The sequence below is a fragment of the Podarcis erhardii genome (genome assembly GCF_964252035.2).
Source record: "Podarcis erhardii genome assembly, chromosome: 1".
NCBI lineage: Eukaryota > Metazoa > Chordata > Lepidosauria > Squamata > Lacertidae > Podarcis > Podarcis erhardii.
This window is the reverse complement of record NC_138497.1, coordinates 24,356,400-24,368,969: the sequence shown is the minus strand read 5'-3', so window position 1 is coordinate 24,368,969 and position 12,570 is coordinate 24,356,400. Positions and strand designations below refer to the sequence as shown.

At 44.3% G+C, this 12,570-nt stretch overlaps 1 protein-coding gene across 1 annotated transcript in view; it reads right to left on the bottom strand.

Annotated features, from left to right (window-relative positions):
* Positions 1-12,157, bottom strand: part of FOXN3 (forkhead box N3) — a 195,214-nt gene extending 183,057 nt beyond the window's left edge. The window contains exon 1 of the mRNA XM_081862924.1: positions 12,135-12,157. The gene's annotated coding sequence lies outside the window, so the exon portion shown is untranslated. The remainder of the gene's footprint in view (positions 1-12,134) is intronic.
* Positions 12,158-12,570: the final 413 nt, after the last annotated feature.

Below are 12,570 nucleotides of genomic sequence, written 5' to 3'. Positions count from 1 at the left end.
TGTAATGCAGAATCTACTTTATCTCACTGGACTTGAAGAACTGGAACTTGTGCAAGTTTGTGCACTACAATCACATCCTTCTTGCGCTGTGTTGACCACTTTTTCAAATATCCACAATGGCCATTACTTATCCACAGCAGCTGTTCAAAATCTTGCATCAGAAAATGATGGACACTCCTTTGGTGGAAGTTTTCAAGCAGAGGTTGGATAGCCACCTATCAGGTGTGCTGTAGTGGTGGCTAGGAGTTGGACTAGATGAAATTTGAGATACCTTCCAACTTCAGTATCTTTTCGCCTACTCTGACTAGCAAGTTGCAGAAGCAATAAGGGCCAAGTGCTCCTCTTGACTTTGGTGATTCTATATTAAAGGGCCAATCTCTTTCAACCTATGTGGTTGAAAACGCCTATCACACTTTTGAGTACTCCTTTTTTCAGTTAATATTTTATCATGTGATTGTTTGCCTTTGGCATTCACTCATGGGTCCTTTATTTGTACAAAAGAACTGTGACCTCACATCCGGAATATGAGTGACTTTTGCCTCCCTCCCACAGAGTCTGTATGCAGATGCGACCTGCTCTTTCTTTTGTTATTTGATCCTGCTATACAGTAGTGCTGTTTTCTGCACAAACAGTACAATAGTGACACCTACTGACAGAAAAGAAGCATTAGCACTAGAGTTTCAATATACCAAACCAGGGGATAAGGAGAGGCACTCACATTTTCCATTCTCAAGAGGATGATCTGTATAAATAGGAATTGAAAAAAACAAAAGGAGTCCTATGTGTTCATCTTGTTATAATTTCCATAAGAAATTTGCTTTGTATCCCTGCAACTAAGGTTAACTATTTATCATGAATCACCTTGAACCATTTCTGTATAGAGATGGAAGCTGTACCATTTATATTGTTGAATGTAGTTCTAGACAGATTGCACAAGTATCCACAGTAAATTAGTTTAAGAAACCAAACCAAAATAAAACATGCTACAAATATTTTGAAAAGAACCAAAAAATTGAGTCTCATTTGTTATCAGACACTGAACAATCTGTTAAATTGGCTTTCACACTTACTAAACATGGCATCAAATTTCAGTTTTGATTTTAGTTCAGCTTGATTTAGCCTCTCCTATCGTCCCTACAGAAAGGGACTCAAAAGAAGAAAACTCATAAATGCAATTTGCATATTCCAAGCCATTTGCTAAAGAAAACTGCAGCAGGGCCATAACTTTGTACATATAAATGCACATAAATTATTAGAATGTTTTCTCTTGGCTAGTTTATTTTGCTTCCAGAGCACAACTTAAATGCGCACTTAAATGCTGATACTGAGGGAGTTATTATTGAATGGTTTTTATTAGCTGTGACCAGAAACTTCCATTCACAATGTGATTCCTTTAATTTGTTCTCTTTGTGCATTTGGAAACAGACATGTACACACTGTTTATAACTCGTCAAGCAAGCCAAACAGCAAAGGACTGTTCATTCAATGGCATTGTCATGCCTTTGGCTCACTTGGCAGGACTAAGGCTTCACTCCTATAACCACTTACCCAGAGCTCCATCAAATTAAATGAGACTTAGGGCTCAAGTGTAAAAGACCCACACTTGTTGCTTGACTTGATTTATTTGTATGAAAAACTTAAAGAGTCACAGACCAACAGCAACAAGATATGTAGAACAGGGCTACCCAACTTTTTATACAAAGTAGGCCACAAGAGAACTTCAAGATGGAACCCGTGGGCTGCATGTGTGGGGTGGGGAGCAAGCCCGAAATTTGACACACCCACCCAGCCCTTGTGCTGCCTTCCCAAAGCCAGGTAAGTGAGGTGTTGGGGGTTTGGGAAGGACGTACAAGGCTCTGGCAGGGTCCTAGAGCCCACCCACCTCTTTTCCAAAGCTGGGGAAGCACTAACTTGGTTTTTGACGAGGTCCTCTAGGTGGGTAACATCATCTATAAAGCACAACAGATACACCGAGAGCCACGTGGTTGCAAAATGAAACCAGCAGCCCCACAAACGCAGGAGCCGGCTTCAGATGTTCCATCCAACAGAACAGATGGTATCATTTGGCTCTGTGGCAGGGAGAGGTAAGTCAGGCTGCAGCAGGCCTTGATGTAGTCTTTGTCTCCCTCCAACACCCTCTTTTCCTTCCTACAGGGCAGATGGTATCCATTTGGGGGGAAGGGACATCACTCAGCAGTAGACCATCAGCTTTGCATGGAAAAAGTCCCAGGTTTATGCCCTGGCATCTCCAAGTGGGTGTCAGGGACTGGACCGAGGAGGAATGGTGGGGACCACCCCCCCAAACCTTCCCAAGAAGAAGAGGACAGTATAGATTTAAAACAGTGGTTTGCAGAAGGTCATAGTTCAGAGGCTGCGGGGGGGGGGGAGAAGCTGGGAAATATTGGGATAACAGCAGCAGCAGGAAGAAGAAGAAGCACTAAGGGAGAGACAGCAGACAGACTCAATGTCTTTTGAAAGCATGCCAGACCCCCCCCCCCAAGGACCTGGCGTGCATTGAGAGTAGTAGAACAGAAAGCTCAGAGGCAGAAAGCACAGATCAGCCAGCGCAGAGATGATGTAGAATAGGAGAGACAGAGGGGGTGGGACTTAACTCGGAGTAACACCATTACTGGAATGGAGGGGCACTTTTCAAAACCTCTCTCTGTGAATACTGAATAAAGGGCTTGGTAAGAACTCTTTTTGTTATTTGCTTCTTGGCTGCCCCCCCCCACAGGAGGGATAGGATTTCCTGAAGCCTGACACTAGGGCTGGGAGTGTCCCTCATCTGAAACTCTGGCAAGCTGTTGTCAGTCAGTGTCGGCATACCCTCCAACATTTCTCCAATGAAAATAGGGACGTCCTATTCAATAACAATAGTAACAACAACAACAACACCCCGCCCATCTGACTGGGTTGCCCCAGCCACCCTGGGCAGCTTCCAACATATATAAAAACAGGGCCTTTTTTCAGCCAGAACTCACTGGAAATGAGTCCTGGCACCTCTCAAGTGGGCGCCATTGCCATTATAAGAGAACAAGGGAGACGTTCATGGTGAGTTCCGGCACCTCTTTTTCTAGAAAAACAGGACTGTATAAAAGCACAATTAAACATGTAAAAACTTCCCTGTACAGATGTCTTCTAAAGGTTGTATAGTTACTTATCTCCCTGGCTCAGGGGTCACATAACTCCACACCCTCCCAAATTTCTCCAATGAAAATAGGAAAGCCCTAAGGAAAAGCAGGACATTCTGGGATCCAGTCAGAAACTGGATCGGCTTCTGTAAAATCGGGACCGTCCCTGGAAAACAGGCACACTTGGAGTGTCTGAATACTAAGGCAGATGGGCCAATGGTTTGCCTGGGTATAGAGCAGCTTCCTATGTTCCTATTGGACACGTGAATACAAGGGTACAGTCCAAATTGCCTTGTGGTTGCCCCTACTTGAATGCTTGCAATATCCCTCCATCGAGCATGAGCAACCCCTGGGAGGCTTGCATGAGGCCACACAGGGGGCTTGGCTTTCTCCTTGATGCCACTTCTTCAATATAGCTTGTGGGCAATTTCTCCAGGCTGATACCTTTACAGCCACTGAATGGTTTCCCGTTTCACTGCAGAGATGTATGCCAGAGAAGATGATCGCATGCCATCATTTCCCTTCCACGCTTACACGAGAATCCTTGGGTCGAAACTCCAATCATGGTCTGAGTTTAATGGCAGCAGGCAAGTCTATCCCCCAAATGACATCAAACACTGCAAGGTTAATGCTAAAATTCTAGGTTTAAGATTCTTCTGTAGAGGAAGAAAGTTTGAAGGGCTGTTTATAAATATTTGCTTCTGTGCATGCACATGCGCACACAGACAGTAGCCCATCGTAAGTCTAATAAAAATGGGCCTCGGAGCCTTTAAGAATTGCTTACACCACCGAAAATGCTGCCTTAATTCCAGAACCATGGTGATTTTATGTGATCAGCCTTTCAGTGAGAACTAGAGAACTCACTGATGCCTCAGTAATACAGCCATGGAAGATGGCAATAATTTATCATCTCTGCAGTAGTTCAATCCCAGATGTAACATTTGCTAATTTATTTCCATATGCACCTGGCAGACAGATTAATCAGGCATCCATCCCTCTCTGAAACCTGGGTTGCACTTTACCCTTTTATCGGGGAAGAGGAAAAGAAGTGTACACAGCAAAACAAGAATTCCAGTTAAAAGGTGCTCTATCAAGTTTACTGCTGGCTAAAAAAATAAATGATAGATTTTTTTTTTAAGGCACAGCAAAACCACTTTGCACATCAGCATGTATTACTGCTATCATTTGTGGAGGTGCTTTGAGCTAAAATCTCAGAAAAGAAATGGGATTAAGCGGGCGAGAATGAGGTCTACATGATGGTTCTTGGGTTAGGTACACCAACGTGGTTCTGGCTTGTGCCTGTTTGTTTCTCAGGCACCGGGGGGGGGGAATGAACCTCCTCATTAAAGGGATTGATGAAATGAGCCACTGCTACCAAATTATCACTGGAGATATCACTGTGAATACATCTTTAGCATTCCTGCTGGTGGCTTTCAGGGAATTGTTTCTATGGCCGCTGTTGATATTAATTAGATACCACTGCTACTGCTATCAAATGTTGTTAGATGTATTTAGACTGGATGTTCTGAAGTGAACATTCTGTGCAAAATCTCTGATTCCTCTGCAAAAAAGAGAGAGAGATAATTTCAAACAAAACAGCAGCTAATCAGCATTGAAAAGAGGCCACTGTCTGGAAGACAGCTCTTGGAATGCCAAGTACCAGGGAATGCTGTGGTGACGTACCTGCATTCCTGTCAGAGGGCATCCTCCTCCTCTCTCTGAATGCTTTCTCCTCCTTCATGTCCCCCTGAAATATTGTCGAAATGGGGATGTGTATTTAAACATGGGAAGGAGAAAGAAAAAGGCCACATTCTCACCATATATTTAAAGCGCTATACTATACCAGCACTTTAAATAGATACAGCTGGACCATAAAGAAGGCTGATCGCCGAAGAATTGATGCATTTTTGCTGGAGGAGACTCTTGAGAGTCCCATGGACTGCAAGAAGATCAGACCTCTCCATTCTGAAGAAAATCAGCCCTGAGTGCCCAATGGAAGGACAGATCCTGAAGCTGAGGCTCCAATACTTTGGCCACCTCATGAGAAGAGAAGACTCCCTGGAAAAGACCTTGATGTTGGGAAAGATGGAGGGCACAAGGAGAAGGGGACGACAGAGGACGAGATGGTTGGATAGTGTTCTTGAAGCTACCAGCATGAGTTTGACCAAACTGCGGGAGGCAGTGGAAGACAGAAGTGCCTGGTGTGCTCTGGTCCATGGGGTCACGAAGAGTAGGACACGACTAAACAACAACAACAACAACAACCAGCACTTTAAAGCACAATGGTACCACTTTAAACAGTCATGGCTTCCCCCAGAGAATTCTGGGAGCTGTAGTTGATTAACGGCGCTAAGAGTTGCTAGGAGGTCCTCATTACCTCCACAGAGCTCCAATTGGCAGAATTCCCTGAGAAGAGTGATTGATTGTTAAACCACTCTCAAAACTGCAGCTCTGTGAGGAGAATTGAAGTTTCCTAATAACTCTTAGAACCCTTAACAAACTACAGCTCCCATAATTTTTAGGGGGAAGCCATGACTGTTTAAAGCGGTACTATTGTGCTTTAAATGTATAGTGTGAATGCAGCCTCCCTTTTCAGCTCAGCCCTAAATTAAGCCTGAGATCTGCTGGGCTGGAGGGGGTTTGGATAGGGCAGAGGCCTCCTTCCATTCAGCCTTCCATTGAAAGACCAGTTCGAGCTCAAAGGGCCTTTCAGCACAGTGCTGACAATCCCCCAACATTCTCCAAACCAGGACAGAGCCTAGTCCTGCTTGGCGTGATCATGGCTGTGGCTGCCACATTCTTTGCTGTTGTTTTGGTAGTGGCGTTGGTACCACTCATATATACAGATATACAGATATACTTCAGTAGTGGATGGGCAGCCAACTGGGCAGTAGTGAATGAAAGCCAAACTCATCTGTCATCTATGGAGACTGCGCACCATTTTAGGTTATCTTCCTAGAATATACGTCTGTGAAACCAGTACATTTCATAAATCTATGGACCAGGGTGTTGCATTTTGGGTAACTTAAAAGAGTAGGCATCCCCAATGAATATCAGTTGTCTCATCCAGTATGTCTCCCTTGACCAGAAACAGCTCTCCAAGATCTTTGGCAGAGATAATTCTCCACAGCTATTTAGGGTTGCCATGTTTTGAAGAGCAAAAAAGAGGATGCTTTGATGACTCTGATTTTAAATACCCCTACTATATGTAGGGTATAGGAGCTGCAATATATTGCTGAGGGTGGCAGGGGAAAAAAGGAAGCAGGTCTTCAACCACCAGTTATGTCTATGTCCCATCCAGAAAGTATAGCCAGAGACATTTTGGCAAATGTAAAAAATTCACCCGACAGAAATTTTACCCCTCAAAAAGAGGACATGTCCTGGAAAAAGAGGACACATGACAACCCTAAACCTGAACCTTTAAAATGAAAATGCTGGCTACTGAAACAGGTGACTTCTACATTAACCAATGAACTCTGGCCCATTCTTTGAACAAAGATTAAAATGGAGTGAGCTTCAATAGCTGAGATGCAATACAATAACACAATTTTGTGTCAGCCCTGCTGAGGTCAAACAACCGGGACTCCACCAGCTTTGGGCCAATAGCAGCAGAACGTTCTGTATCTGCATCCTGCATATGAACAGTTATTGCCAGAATTGGTCATCCATGCAGCTTCCTCATAGATCATCCAGTGCACAGCAGCTATCTAGAAACTGAACCTCGGCTCACGGGATCACTGATAAGTGCTGCATGAACAGCCCATTCCCATTAAACTCTTTCACATGTTTGCACATTTTAAAATGCAGGATTATTCATGACAAGAACCCTTCTACAATTTGAAATTCTGAATATTCGTTTTAAAACCGTAACATGGGATCCTGATCATTTAAATCGCACCCTTGCATTGGTGCATCATTCTCTTTGCTCAAACACCCCTGACACATCACCCCACTTACTATGGTGCAACACTGCAGAAGTTACTCACAGCCAAGGCGCTGCATCAAAGGACAAGGACTGAAACATCCCCAAGTGGCTGATATAAGCAAACTTTACAAGCGACTGTGGAGCAAACTGTTACTGATCCGTTCGACTTAAGGATGTGGTTTTCAAACACCGTGTTCCATAGTGGGTTGGGAAGGGGCCGTTCTCAATGGAAAGATCACTAACGGAAGACAAGCTTAAATGAAAGACATGCATATCTTCTACCGACAGTGTATGCTCCACTGGAGAGCGATGTGCCTCTCTTAGAGCCTACAAGCTAGGGAACCTGTGGCCTTCCAAACATTTTGGACTAAAAGTCCCATTATCCCTGACTCTTGGCCATGCTGGCTGGGGCTGATGGAAATTCCATTTTGTAAGTAGGTTATAATAAGCAGAAGATGAAGAATGGCTCTGTTCACTGTGGTTTAGATAACAAAAGGTGGCAATTTTCCACCAAAAATTGAGATGGGGTGTTCAGATGGGATTGTGCTAATCAGGAGCTCTTGTTTCAGCACTTCTGATCCATGTAGTCTAGGTTTTCACTCCATATGGGTTCCCAGCAAGTCCCTGTAGTGGACAGATGCCAGTGTGAGAGGAATGGATGTGATGTTCTCTGCCCTCAACTGGCCTCAAGCTTAGAAACGGCCATGGATGGCAGGAGGCGCCTCTTCAGGAACCACTGTCTTCCTCCACTGCCAGATCTTCCATGCTAGAATAAGGTGCTTTGCTGGACTCGTCAGACTCCTGGTGCAGCCCCTATTGTTTCCACACCACAGGAACCAATGGGTGAATCCACAGCCGTTTAAGGAAGGGTGCTAAGACAACAGCAGAGGGTGCTAAGCCAACAGAGGGTGCTAAGCCAACAGCAGGACTGTACTGGCCTGCCTTCAGAAGGCCTCAGCACATTGCTGAGACAACAGTTCTACCTTGCCTAGGTATGGAGGCTCCAGCCAACCCTTCACAGTGCCTGCCTGCCTTGTGTTTTTAAGGCCTTTGGAAAGTTATGTGAAATAGACTTACCATAAAGGTAAAGGTACCCCTGACCGTTAGGTCCAGTCACAGACGACTCTGGGGTTGCACACTCATCTCGCTCTATTGGCCGAGGGAGCCAGTGTTTGTCTGCAGACAGCTTCCGGGTCATGTGGCCAGCATGACTAAGCCACTTCTGGCGAAACCAGAGCAGCGCATGGAAACGCCCTTTAGCTTCCTGCCAGAGTGGTACCTATTTATCTACTTGCACTTTGACGTGCTTTCAAACTACTAGGTGGACAGGAGCAGGGACCAAACAACAGGAGCTCACCCCGTTGTGGGAATTCGAACCGCGACCTTCTGATCGGCAAGCCCTAGGCTCAGAATATACTTTTTCTTAAAAAATAATAAATGTTACGATCCCAGTAGTATTTTTCTGATTCTAGTCAGAGCATATACAGTAAATATTTGGATCTGTGGTGATTTGCACTAGAATAGTCAACTTGGTAAATCAAATGATTCAGGTGTTGGCATGTTTTTCTCTTGCTCGTTTCCTTATAAAAAGGCTGCATCTTCCCCAGAATTCCTATTTAACTAATGGACTACAGTCTAATGTAAGGCAAACTATTAGGCTAGTCACTAAAAGGCAAGCTACGGCTGCGTCAATTACTCAAATAAACCAAGGAGCTGAACTGTTTTTCCTTTGCGCTTTCCTGGCTGAGATTGAACAGATGCAAAAGTGAAAAGCTGGATCTGAATTTCCAAGGGCAAAAAGTCAACCATGGAGCTTGCAGTCAATGCAATGTAACCCCGCGTAATAGTTCAATGTTTAGCACAAGCCTGAAGTCCGGAAGTGCATGCAAAGTTTCAGGGCCTTAGGCCATGTGCAAGGCTTAGAGGTGCAGGAAGGTCGCCCAGTGCAAACTGTATGTGCTATACCTACATGTTCCCTTTCGAGGAATTAAGAAATCAAACTTTCCCCCCATAGTCTGTGTCCCAACAGTAAAATTATTAGGAGCTACTTCAACCACGCTCACTGGAAGGACAGATCGTGAAGCTGAGGCTCCAGTATTTTGGCCACCTCATGAGAAGAGAAGACTCCCTGGAAAAGACCCTGATGTTGGGAAAGATTGAGGGCACAAGGAGAAGGGGACAACAGAGGACGAGATGGTTGGACAGTGTTCTCGAAGCTACAAACATGAGTCTGACCAAACTGCAGGAGGCAGTGGAAGACAGGAGTGCCTGGCATGCTCTGGTCCATGGGGTCACGAAGAGTCGGACACGACTAAATGACTAAACAACAACAGCAACTTCAACTACAGATCTGGCATCAGATGCAGAATGGAGCCATGTGACTCCACTGCCTGTCATGGTTCTGGAACCAGAAATGGAAAAGTCATCATTGGGCTCTTCCTGAACCACTGTTCCTTCTTTAACTTTGAACTTGTGAACTATGCTTCCAACAGTGTCTCTAGGAACATTCAGTGCCTTCGCGATCTTTTTGTATCCTGCTCCTTGTTTGTGAAGGGTGATGATCTCTTCTTTTTCCTTCTTGGACCATTCTCTTGACTTAGCCATTATTTCTAACATGCAGCCCAATTTGACACTCAGCAAACCCCTAGCCAGTTCAGGTATTTCATGTGTTCCAGCTCAGGCACACCTGGTGCAAGCAATGATGCCCCTGATTAGTTGCATCAGGTGTGCTTGAGACAACAACTGTTGTATTTGTGCTGTTGTGAGGGATTCCGTTCAGGGGTTTAAATAACAGTGAGACTGAAGAAGCCAGTATAAGTTGCAATTTCAGCTGAATTTGGGGAAACCACTTGAAGCATCCGTTGCGTTGAACTATTTTGATTGCTTTTGTTTGATTTGCTCATTGCAAACAACTGAAAGTCTGTAAATTTTGATAATAAACCCAATTTGCATTGGGGGTTGAATAATTTCAATTGCGACTGTATATCCTCATCTATTGATAAGTAGCCACAACAGCTGACAAAACAGAAGAGCTTAAAAAAAGGGGGGTTAGAAAAAACATTTTAAAGAAGTTTAGAAGAGCTCCGAAACGACCTCTCCAGACCGAGTGAATGAGAGGGAAAATGGCAAATGCAATTTCATGTACACAGGTATAAAGGGCTGCACATTGGGGCAATAATAATAATAATAATAATAATAATAATAATAATAATAATAATAAATACTGCCAGTATCATAATGCTGTTATAGGAATCTATGGTGCAGCTGCATTTAGAAAACTGTGTATAGTTCTGGTTGCCTCACCTCAAAAAGGATATTATAGAGTTGGATGGTTCACCCTCTCTGTTTATATACCAGTAGAACAGCATGGATGCAAAATCTGGAACTCTACTGGAGCTAGGAGCTAGCTTGGAAGGCTCTTCAAACACCATTTGGACTTAATTTTTGTGGGTGCTGGTGCCAACCATAAATGGTGGAGGCCATACACTGATGCTGGCTTACAAATAAAATGGCACTAACTGTACAGCAGACAACCTACACCAGAATGGGATAGAGATTAGAGTGACACTGAAACCTGCAACTTGCTAGGCGCAAAGCAGAAGTTCAATAGGAATTGATGCGCCCTATTAAAAGTTTGAGGCATCCTCCCAATGCAGCAGGAGGACCTGGGAGAAATTGTGCCTCTGACTGGAATGATCCGGTTTAACACAGCAGAGATAATCATTAACAGGGGTGTTGAGGGCTCCTATTTACGTTGCAGTGAATTTCAGCGTTCCTATATGCCAGTTCCTGCAATTCCAGATTTATTCGGGGAACCCCTGAAAATAATCACACGTCAGCCACTATTGCATTTGGCATATACCTGAGGTTTTGGACATTCACTATATTTGCTTGGGATTGCCAACTTTCATAGGCTAACAAGGGGCACCATGTAGATTATGCCCTGTGCGTGTCTAGGGGAAGGGAGAACAGAAGCGGATTAGCAGTAGTGCTTAGAGCAAAGGAAGGGCTGTGGCTGAATAGCAGAGCATATGCTATGTATGCAGAAAGTCCCAGGTTCCATCGGAAAGACTCTTGCCTTAGACACTAGTGATCAACTAACAATCAATGCAGACCGTGTTGAGCTAGTTGGACCAAATAGTGACTAATGACTCTGTGCGAGACAGTTCCCTTACATTCCATGCGAAGGGGAGGGAAGGAACCGTCAAGAGAGAGACCAGCCTGTTCCTTCTCCAACCACTTATTTATGGCTACTTCTTGGAAAATCAAAACAGTAAGTTAGCTGCATGGGTTTTGTACGGCACATCCTGACATTCAAAGAATCCATGCACATGGAACAGCAACACAACTCAATTTCACAGACTCTGCATTACAGTTAAAATCCACAGAGCTAAAACTTACTCTATCATTCATATAAATTTGAGAATTTCCTTGCCTGAAATCACACACAGTTAGCAGTTAACAGTTTCCCCTGGGGAGGGGGAAGGGAGTAGCAGCAAAATAATTTTAAAAATCAGGATTGCCTAATGCCTAGACTCACAAATTACAAAAGCATTCAAGGATGACGAGGCTCCAAATCTCCCCAAATTAAGCCAGCGATCAGGCAGACAGCTATCGTTCTAACCTGCAGACAGCTCTGCGATGGAAACATCCACAATATCAACCACGAAGTCTGAAGTCTCTCAACATTCTGCAGCCAACCCCTATTGTGCTACAACAAATTTGCAATCTCTGTCTACACAGTTAAAAGGGGAGCGAGAGGCGGAAAGGAACACCCTCTGCAACCTTGCCGTGACCACAATGCTTCTTAAACATCTCATTCCGCAGCTATTACCCTTGTCTGCATTCAGCCACATTCACTCCAATTTGATCGTTTTTGCCCGAATCAATGCAGACTTCTCAACAGCCTCCTGCAACTTTCAACTCTGACCATGCCGTTTGCAGGGCCCAAGCGGAATTGCAAGGGTCCGGGGGCTGTTTCCCTGAGACGAGCTTGCACAAAATTAACCTTAAGACATTTGAATCTAGAGCTTAAGATTGGTATATAGGAGAGAGAGAAAAAATTCTTTCACACTTACTTAAGATAGTGTATGTGCTTCTTTGCCCACTGATGCGATATCAGAAACCTGCAAGCTACTATTTCTGCAACTGTGTCACTGTAGATAGTCTGAAACATGTACGTAGCTGTTGCCATGGAAACAAACACAGCTAGGGTAGAGAGCGAAGCTGTGTTAATTCCTTCAGCCATGAACCCCAGGGGAACACTAACATTCATCTTCATTCTCCTTTTGTCTCTGACTGCTTTCATTCTTCCCACCCCACCCCCCTTCATCTTATCAAATGCACTATATAGATATATGGATATGGCAACACCTGCAGGTAGACATTGACTGAACAAGGCAAGCCTCGGGCGTTAAACCGAGAGGCAGAAGGGCTGTCCTCTTACACCTTGCCAAAACTTCACTTTGGAGGATGCTGAAAACAACTTCACTTTCTGCAGGGGACCAAAGACTT